Genomic DNA, 10,650 nt, shown 5'->3' with positions numbered 1-10,650 from the left:
GAGACATTGTCCATAAAAAAAAAAAAAAAAAAAAAAAAAAAAAAATTCTTCTCCAAAAGAAAAAGAAAAAGAAATAATAGTAGTAATAACAATAAATTAAATTAAATTAATTCTTTAAAAATTAAAAAAATATTTTTAATGAACACATCATAATTGTATATATTTATGGAGTATATTGTGATTTTTGATCCATGAATATGATGTATAATGATCAAGCATAATAAAGAGTATAATCATCATCTCAAAAATTTATTGTATATTTTTTCCTTAAGAACATTCAAAATTTTCTCTTCTAGTTATCTTGATGTGTACAGTATAGCATTGTTAACCATAGGCACCCTACTGTGCTATATAAACATTCATTTCATATCCCCTATATTACAGTTAGGAGATAGAACACTTGTTATCGTTTACCCAATATCCCCATCCCTTCACCCTTTACCCCATTCCCAGACTTTGATAACCTCTGCTTTATACCTTCCCACATGAGAGAAAACACATGCTATTTGTCTGTCTATGCCTGGCTTATCTCACCTAATACAATGTTTCACAGCCATATCTATGTTGCTTTGAATAACAGGATCCCATCCAGTTTTAAGCTAATTTAAATCTCACTAAAAATATATAAGAATTACCCTTTCTCTGCATCCTCACCATGATTTGTTATATATGTCCTTTTGGTAATAGTCATTTAAACTGGAGAGAGATATATCTCATTGTGGTTTTTATTTGTATTTATTTAATTATTAGGGATGTTGAGCATTTAAAAAATATACTTATTTGGCCAGCAGGTGGTGTGGTGGTTAAGGCACTGGACTCCCACACGGTCAACCACAGTTTGAGTCCCAGACCTGACAGCCTGCTTTCTCACTTTCCCTCTCTATCTCTGGTCAAATTAAAAATAATAATAAGTAAAAAAAAAAAATGAAAAAAATATGCAATTATTGGCCATTTGGATGTCTTCTTTTGAGAAATGTTTCTTTTGATCAATTGCTCATTCTGTATGATACTAGTGTGGGTTTATTATATTCGGTCTTTACTGTGTCAATATACATTCTTTCTATAGCTGAGAGCTGTTATTATGAATGGATGTTCAATTTCATCAAGTGCTTATTTTTTCACATGTGCCAAAATGAGCATATTGTTTTTGGCTTTGATCCTGTTGATGTGATGTATCACATTTCTTGATTTGAATACAGTGACCCATTCTTACATCTCAGAGAGAAATCTCACTTGAACATGGTATATATTTTCAATGAGCTGTTGGATTGGTTGGGTTTAGTAGTATTTTGTTGAAGATTTATATCTATGTTCTTCAGGAATACTAATCTGTAGATTTGTTCTCTCTCTCTCTCTCTCTCTCTCTGTGTGTGTGTGTGTGTGTGTGTATGAGTGTGCTTGTGTGCTTACCTAGTTTTGATATCAGGGTAATGCTAGTTTGTGAAATGAGTTTGAAGGAGGTCCTTGATTTTATTTACTCTGTAGTTGTTTTTGGAGTAATATAAGATGAATTAATGTTAGCTCTTCCTAGAAGTTTTATAGAATTCTTCGCTGAAGCAACCTAGTCCCAAGATTTACTGTTTCTCTTTTTTGAATTCACGATAGGGAGAGCATGTATGTACATGCAAAGGAGGGAAATGAAAGAGGGGAAAAAGACAGAAAGAAAAGCACCTTCGACACAATCTGGTTACACTGCAATCTCCTTCCTCTACCCTATCAGAATACTGGGCATGGTGCATGCCTAGTGTGTTTCAGATCAACTGGACCAGGGATATGAAGTGCGGTCAAACCACGTGGCTTCCGACACCCAGTTTAGTACACCACAGATGATGCAATGCTCCACTAACCCACCAGGCTGAGCTACTTTTCTATTTTGAGAGACAATTCATTGCTAGTTTAATCTCATTGCTCATTACTCATTACTTCTTTGTTAAGTTTTTCTGTTTTTTTTTTTTTCTTGGTTCCTACTTGGTAATTTGTATGTGTCTAAGAACTCACCTGTTTCCTCTAAGTTTTCTGATTTCTTGGCATATGGTTGTATAATAGCTTTTATAACCTTTTGTATTTCTGTGATATCAGTTATGCTTCCTTTTTTATTTGTTTCTGCTTCACTCCTTTGGGATTAGTCTCTTCTTTCTCTATTTAGTTGTATGTATATATATATATGTATTTTTTTTGCAAAAGAATCAAACTTGTTTGTTGGCCTTTTGTAATTATTGTTAATTATATCTTGTATGATTTTGCTCTTGTCTTTATTGTGTTTTTGCTTTCACACCTTTTGAGTTTAGTTTGTATTTATGATTCTCATTCCTCGAGATGACACACTATGTCTGTTTTAACGCTCACATTTCTGATACAGACATTGACTGCTATAAACTTTCCTCTTAGTACTGCTCTTGCTGTAACCCATAAGTTTGGGTATGTTGTTTCCATTATCATTTGTTTCAATTTTTTTTTAAAGTTTTCTTCTTATTTTCTTCTTTAGTTCATTGGTTGGTTAAGAGCATGTTTTTTATTCTTTTATATAGCATCCAAAGTGTCTCCATTTATTAATTTCAAGTTTTATTTCATTGTGGTCAGAAAAAATACCTGATGTGTTTTCTATTTTGATTTTTTGGGGGAGGAGACTTTTTTGGCTTAATTTAGTTAATTCTGGAGACTGTTTCATCTGCTGAAGGAAAAATGTGTCTTCTATATCTGCTGGATGGAATGTTCTCTACCTGTCTGTGAAGTCGATTTTGTCTATAGTTCAGTTCAATTCCAATATTTCTTTGCTGATTTTCTTTCGAAGTAATTTTTCCACTGCTGAGAGTAGGATGTTGAAGTTTTCAGCTGCAGTTGACTTGGAGTCTAGCTGTCCCTTTAGCTATTCTGGTATCTGCTTTGTTTATTTGGCAGCTCTGGTGTTAGGTACATATATGCTTATTAATGTTCTCTTCCCGAATTGATTCCTTCATTTCATGGAATTGCCTTGTCTCTTTTTTCAATTTTAAAATAATTATTTTATTTATCTTTGTTTATTTATTTTTTTAATTTGACCAGAGAGGGACAAAGAGAGAGAGAGAGAGAGAGAGAGAGAACAAGCAAGCTGCCAGTTCCTGGACTCTTGCTGACTTTTGGTTTCAATTTACTTGGAAAAAAATTATCACCTTCACTTTCATTCTATATATGTCTTTTTACAAATGAGCTCTGTTTCTTACAGGCAGCTTGTAGCTGGTTCTGTTTCCTTAACCCATTCAGTCATTCTTTGTATTTTAATTAGAGAATTCTATCCATTTAAATTTAAGGTAATTATTGATATGTAGGGACTTATTACACCTACAACGTGGTTTTTATTTTATTTCTAGTTGGCTTTGCGATACTTTCTCTTTTGACTTGTCTTGTGCTATCGTTCTTTTGTTTGTAAGTGATTTTCTTTAGCAGCATGTTTTCCTTGCTTGATATCTAATTTTAAGAGTATTTATTATACGGTTTTGCTTTTTGTTTATCAGAAAGCTTACTTTTAAAAAAAGCCTTATTGCTACAGCAGCTTATTCTGAACTGATAAAAGCTTAAGTTTGCTCACACAGAAAAAAGAGACAACATAAAACTAACCACTTTAACTGCCCACTTTTTTTTTTTTTTTGAGAATTTACTTATTTCCTCTGAGAGAAAGATCACGTCTCCCCAGCAAGGTCCCTCTGATGTGACCTGCCTCCAGCCCTCAGCCATCCCTGGACCACATTCTTGACTTGTGCACTCAGGGAGGTCTCTGGAGGTTCTTATCCGGGAATCCTCCCATGTGAGAGTGCTTCATATAGTGTTACAATTTATTATATTACTGTGTACCCATCCACCCCCAAGGCTGCTTTCTTTTGTGATTTTCTTCTTCATTCACCTTTTACCTGATTGGGTCTGGAGCAGGTAAGAAGAATGCAGAGTTAAGTTTGCTTAGGGCTATGATGGCTGAAGACAAGTCAGCATTTTCCAAACTGGTCTTCCTCAAAATGGTTTTCCAACAGATATTAATAAGTATATCGAGAAAACAAAGCAAAAACAGTCTTTCTTGGTCAGATAAGTTTAGAAGACACATTATATACTCTTTTTCTTATAAGAAGGAAAAAGAGTTTGCAAAATAAGAAGAAAGAGAAGAGAACATTTTGACAGGGTTTTGCAGGTCATGAACCTCCTGCCCTAGCCTCCCAGCTGGCTTGCACAGCTCCTATCACTGTGTGCACCTGTTTCCACGCCCTCCCACGTGACCTCAGCCTTGCCCAGCGACATCCTGCTTCTTATACCACAGCAGCAAAGGGGTTCTACTTCCTTTTCCTTTCTCTTCCTTCCTTCCTTCCTTTCTTTCTTTCTTTCTTTCTTTCTTTCTTTCTTTCTTTCTTTCTTTCTTTCTTTTTCTTTCTTTCTTTCTTTCTTTCTTTCTTTCTTTCTTTCTTTCTTTCTTTTTTCTATTTCTTTCTCTCTTTCTCTTTCTTTTTCTCTCTCTTTTTCTTTTTAAAATATCATCTTTACTCAATATATATGGAATGTCTGCACTCTGACAGAAATTGCAAGATTTAAAGACTTAGAAGAAGAGAGGATATAATTGTAGATACAAGAGACCGCATAAAGGCTGGCCATGGGTGGGCTCGGGAAGAAAGCATTTAACAGACATAGAAATGCATGTAGATGGGGCAAGTGGGTGAGGAATGACATATCCCAACAAAATAAAATAAAAGGAATGTTGCCAGTCATATATATACATATATATACAGAGAGGGAGAGAGAGAGAAAGTAGTAGAGCAAAATTGAAGCCAAACTTCATAATGTGGAGTTCTTTGTTGAAAATGATGCCTGTGGTAATATCCATTGATTATCACACACTGCATGCATGCTGTGAAAATCCATATTGTATTCCCACAAAGATGTGCAATTATTAAATGTAAATAAGAAATTATCTTAAAATTTCAAAAATTAAAAGGTGACTTTTAATGTCATCATGTGCATCTTTTAATTATTCTCCATTCCTTGGTATAGTTGTAATAATTTTAAGAATTTTGTGTTTAGCTTTCATAGTAAGGCTATAGGTGAGTTATACATTACAATTACTGTATTAATGCATTCTGAATTTGTCTGTATACTTATTTACCTAGAAATTTTTGTTTGTTTGTTTTGAGATATTTTTGCCTTAGGGTGCATGCACTCACCATAGAGCGAGAGACAGTGAGAGGGAAAGTGAGAAATTAACCCCTAGTGGGGATGGCCACATCTCAATCCCTTCTCTTCCATTCTCCTCCCAGGATCTCGGACATGCACACATACACATGCCTGGTATGATTTTCAAGCCCCCAAATCTGGGACTTGAATCATGGTTGACCACTTGGGAGTCCACTGACATAAGTGCTCCACCATCTGCTGGTCCCTTGCCTGAAAGGTTTATACCTCCAGATCTTCCTGTTATATTTAGTGTCCTTTAATTATTTAGTACCGGCACGCATCTCAAATTTTCTCTGCATGTAGACTCTTTCAACTCATGAATTTGAATGAGAACCTTTGGGGTATAAGATTGTTCTCTAAATACATAAAAAGGAGTTACTTTTCCTGAAAGGAACTATGGCTTGGTAAACACTTTCCCTTGATGTGTTTTTTGGCTTCTTCTGTTCATGTCCAACTTCTTCCCACACTGCTATCACCTAATACTCCATTTTTCTGTCAGAGGAGATGGTATCCTACATTTTAGTAACTACCACCATCTTTTATAGCATTAATTTATGTTTACTTTTAAATTGCGTGGAAGATTTAACTGGATAAAGCCCTACCTGGATAAATTGTTAGGTGGTAAGTAAAATAGAAAAATATTTGGTAATTGTGGGTCTGTATCTTTTAGACAATGCATATACATCTTATTAACAGAGTACAGAATTGTATTAGAACCCACAGCAAAGAATGATTGTGTATTTATGGACCATTGGTTGGAATTTTATGTTCTGGGGAAGAGTAATAGGTCTTTTCTTTGAAATGAGGAACATAGAGATACCAATTTTCTTTTCTTGACAGCCTGTGGATTTCCCCACTGAAGTAACTCTCAATTCAAAAGTCATCTGTTCTGAGGTTCAGTCCATGAAGAAATTAAGCCATTCACTTTAGAGTGATAAAATATTTCTCTAGGTTCCTCAAATGTCTCTCACTTCCTCTAACCCTTCAGCCCCTGGTAGCACTCATGAGCATGGGTCAGTTCTTTCACAAGTTTATTCAACTAGTCAATTCCCTAAGATAACTCTTCTGGATTTTTCTCTGGTTTAAGCTTGCATCCTCCTTCCTTGATATTAGGCTGTACTGCAAAAGTGAAAAAACAAATTCCTCTTACATAACAGCCGTGGCATTTTATCAGTGAGACAGCTATCAGGTCTTCAGAAAAGTCATGACATTTTTCTATGCCAAAATCTGTCCTAATTTTTCTGATGGCCCAATACATTTTATCAGGCAGAAGCATAATTCCCAGCAGGCACAATGTAAAATTCACTTTTTAAAATTACTACTGGAATAAGTGCTTATTATGATACAATTAATATTTTAACTCTCATGTTCATCCTTCTGAAATCTTGCATGTCTTCATAAGAAAGGATTTATTGGTCTCCAGGTCACATGACTCTGAGAGATGTTATGTAAATAAGTAGAATCACTTTGGACCAGACTTTAAAGACCAGTCTGGAATTATCTGGAAGGCAAGGTGAATAGCTACATAGGATGGCAGCTACCAGCCTTCCAGACTTCCTCGTATTTGTTACTGATTGTGTAAAGCTGAAGTAGCAGCTTTATTTGCTGAGTGACAGAAGGTATGCTGAAAGGAAAATGATTTTGAGTCTTTTTCTCCCATAAATGGCCTGTTTTTGTTTTCCTATTGTAGAGCTATCCGTAAATTAGATATTATGGTTAGTGAGGCAAGTGATAAGATTGAGATGTACAACTTGGGACTTCAGCAGTTGACATGGTGGTTAAAGTGCTGATTTTCACATGGCCAACCATGGTTCGAGCCACAGACCTGGCAACTTGCTTTCTCACTCACTCACTCTCTATTTGTTTCTGGTAAGTACATGTGTCCTACAGCAAGTTTAAAAAGTTATAATACATAAAATCAAATAATTATTTTAAAAAATTCTAACAACTCATATAATTAACAATAACAGAAATTTAATAGATTTGAAGGAGTATAAAACCAAGAATTTTTTTTTATTTTTATGTTTACCAATAGAGTTTGGTCAGGACAGTGAATTATTTCACTAAAATCATAACGTAATTCACAAAAGAGAATGAGTAAATAGTGGAAAATTATAAAGTTCCCTGTTCTTAATCTTTAGATATTTAATTTTTACCTAACTTATATGGAGCTTTTCCTCCTTTCTGGAATGTAGGAAGAGCAGAAAGGATAATATTTATTGCCTAGATCAGTCCTAGCCTGTCTATGATTTTGCCTTACCTGCTCTTTATGTGAACGTTACACTAAATCCTCAAAGAAGAGCTTACCACATTCTGATGTGTGCTTCTCCTGTTTCTATCCATTGCTATTTCAAACTTTACCTCTGTTTTCAAATTCCAAGTCTTCCAGTTCCAAACTGCCCATTACCTACAAAATTCAACTGTGTGTTTACCACTTACTCACCCATCCCTGAGTCTAGATCTAATTTCCAAATATGAGGATAATTCTCTTAATTTTTACCTTTTCAAAGAGGAGAAAGAATGATTAAATTATGTGTATCTAAACCCTTAGCAGTTAATGCTTCGATGATATAAAACATGGATCTTAAAATTGATTTAAATTCCAAGGGAGAAACACAGCCTGAACTACCTTTCTTTACTGACCTTTCTTCTTCTTTTCTTTTTCCTTCTCCTCCCCCACTTCCCCCTTCTTCGTTTTTGGCTTAGAAAGAAGAAGCATCTTGATCAAGGGTTTTACGCAAGTCCCTCACCATCTTCCAAAGGAAAACTGAAGTGCTATTGTCAGAAGAAAGGAAAAGGAGGCTGATTCACAGAAAGATTTTTGGTACTCTTAAGGTTGAAGAGGAGTTCATACTTGTTTTCTTCTAGTATTCATATGACTTCATTTCTTGTACATTTATACTCACGGTATTTTACCAAATTTATACGGCAGTAAAGGGTGAGTTTGAGATTCTAAGTGGGATATTCTGAAACCAAAACTCTACATGCCATTTCAATAGCATTTTTCTGACAATGTTATAAATCATACTGTTTTAGATATTTCTTTTCCTCCCTCTATCTCCAGTTCTTCTAAGGTTAGTTTACGTCAAACTACTTTTTATAAGTCATCATTGATAAATACGTTAAATATTAGCTTTCATTTGATCCACATCTTACATATAATGCCACCTAAGGTCACCTTACTCCACAGAGAGGGTTTTAAAATCGTTCTATTCTAAATGACCTTCCAATTTTCCCCTGAAACACTAAATAAAATTGATTGTATTCTCACTACCTCAGTGATACTGGTCTTATCAAAATTATAAGGTAAGACGTTAATGCTTTTGACCACTTCCCATTTTGAAGTTATTAGGAATATGTGTTCTCAAGTTATAAAGTATAAAAATGAAACTTTGGGAAAGAAGTTGACCTCTCTGAGTTTTTATTTTTCCCTCAATGAAATGTTGGTAATAGTAATAACTATCATGACATTGATGGCCTTTAAACACTATCTCATTCATCTTATTATCAACCAAAGAGGCTGGGACTACAAAAAGATTGTTTGTTATTTAATTGGTACAGGTGATTCCAAGATTTTGTTGCTGTTATTTTAAAGAGTAATAATATTTTAGAAATCATTGTGGATACTGCACTGTTGTCAATTTTTAATTTTGCAAAATAAGGACTTTTATTGGGGGGGGAGAGGTTTTTGCTATAGGGCGCATGCGCTTGCCAGACAGACAGAGACATAGAGACAGAAAGAGAGAATTCATCCCCCAGGGGGGATGGTCATGCCGTAATCCCTTCTCCTCCCTTCTCCTCTCGGGATCTTGGGCATGCACACACGCGCGCCCGGCGTGAGTTTTAAACCACCGGGTCCAGGACGCAAACCGCGGTTGACTACATGGAATCCAGCAACATAGCCATTACGCCAACTGCTGGTTCCCAAAATAAGGACATTTTTAATACCACGTGTTCCTTCTAATACTATTGATACTCCATTTATTATATTTTAAATTGCCAGAGGCTATGTGACTCTCTGGAGAGATGCAGAGAGAGAGAAATAGGGGAGTGAGAACCAACCCCCATGAGGAGTGGTTATGCCACAATCCATTCACCACTTCTCCCTGATTTGGGGATTTGGGACATGCATCCATACATGCCCTGAATGTTTTCCAAGCCACAAGTCTAGAACTCGAACTGTGGGGTTGGTCACGTGGGACTCAACTGCTTTAACCAGCCATAGGCTGGTCTGATTCTTCATTTAAAAGGATGTTTTAACTGCAAAAGAATATTCTATTATATAGAAAAATATTAATTTTAGAATAAATGTAGCTTTCATAGTCTCTTACTATTGATCGATTATTCTTATTAATAAAATACCACTGATAGATTAAAACGTCTAGGGTCTGTACTGGCTCACAGGTGAGTTGTATTTTACTACCACTGCAGGTACTAATATTACTTTCTCTACCCTGATTAGTGTGTTACTGTTCTGAGCCTCTCCTAGTTCTCTTCTAAAGGGTTAGATAAAAGCTTCTTTCTGAGGTGTTTACAGATTTCCACCTCTGTAACTTCTTTCTTGCTCCCAGCCAGAGTGAAAAGTAAAATCTAAGTCTAAAAACCTTTGATGAAATAATCTCTTCATTTTCAGTTAAGGCCACAGAGTCCCTGAGCAGTGAAATGTCTGTGAAAGGTCATGGATTGTGAGAATAGCAAAGCCTGGCCTAAAGTCTAGTTTTTCCGGCAGGTTCAATTCCCTGTCTGTGACTACAGACACCTTTTCCAGGGCCTGAGAGAAGCTAAGGGCTGCCCCTTGGTCATCAGAATGTGCGTGAACCATGGAGGAACCAAGAAACAACATCAATAACAAAATAAACAAACAAACAAAAACCAGGATGAAGAGAAGGAAATTGGTGAACTAGGCATTAAAAGCTTGAAATATTGTATCAGAGATAGAACAGAGCTTTTTTTTAATTGATTTATTTTTTACTTTTTTAGATACCAGCTTATTTTGAAATGATAAAGGTAACAGTGCCTTAGGGGTTTTCTGTTATCTGTCTATGACCAATAAAGCCTTAAGAACAGCATTCCTTTGAGGTTCTGAGTTCTGGCCTGCTAGTGTAGATCTATCTCTACAGCATCTTAACATCTACCATCTATATTTGCCTTGGTGATATTTGACACCAGTCACTTTTTTCAAACCAATGTTCATTTACTTTTGACCATAATATGTTAATATATGGCACCCTCTCCCACCTAGCAGTTAGATAATTACAGGTGCTTTTGTGAAATTTCAGTTTCATCTTATTGAAGGTGAAAGTCTATCGATTTGAAGTGAGCTAGTTTACACATATTTTCAATAATAACATTTTTTAAGTATCCAAATTTGCTGATTTTTTTTTCTTTTATAGAGAGATTATGCTATAGGGCATGTGTGCTCACTCGAAAAACAAAGACAGAGAGACAGAAAGCAAGAAATCA

Source organism: Tupaia chinensis, unplaced genomic scaffold (assembly GCF_000334495.1).
Source record: "Tupaia chinensis unplaced genomic scaffold, TupChi_1.0 Scaffold146289_1, whole genome shotgun sequence".
NCBI classification, from domain to species: Eukaryota; Metazoa; Chordata; class Mammalia; order Scandentia; family Tupaiidae; genus Tupaia; species Tupaia belangeri.
The sequence above is the reverse complement of the archived record's forward strand: the minus strand, read 5'-3'. Positions refer to the sequence as shown.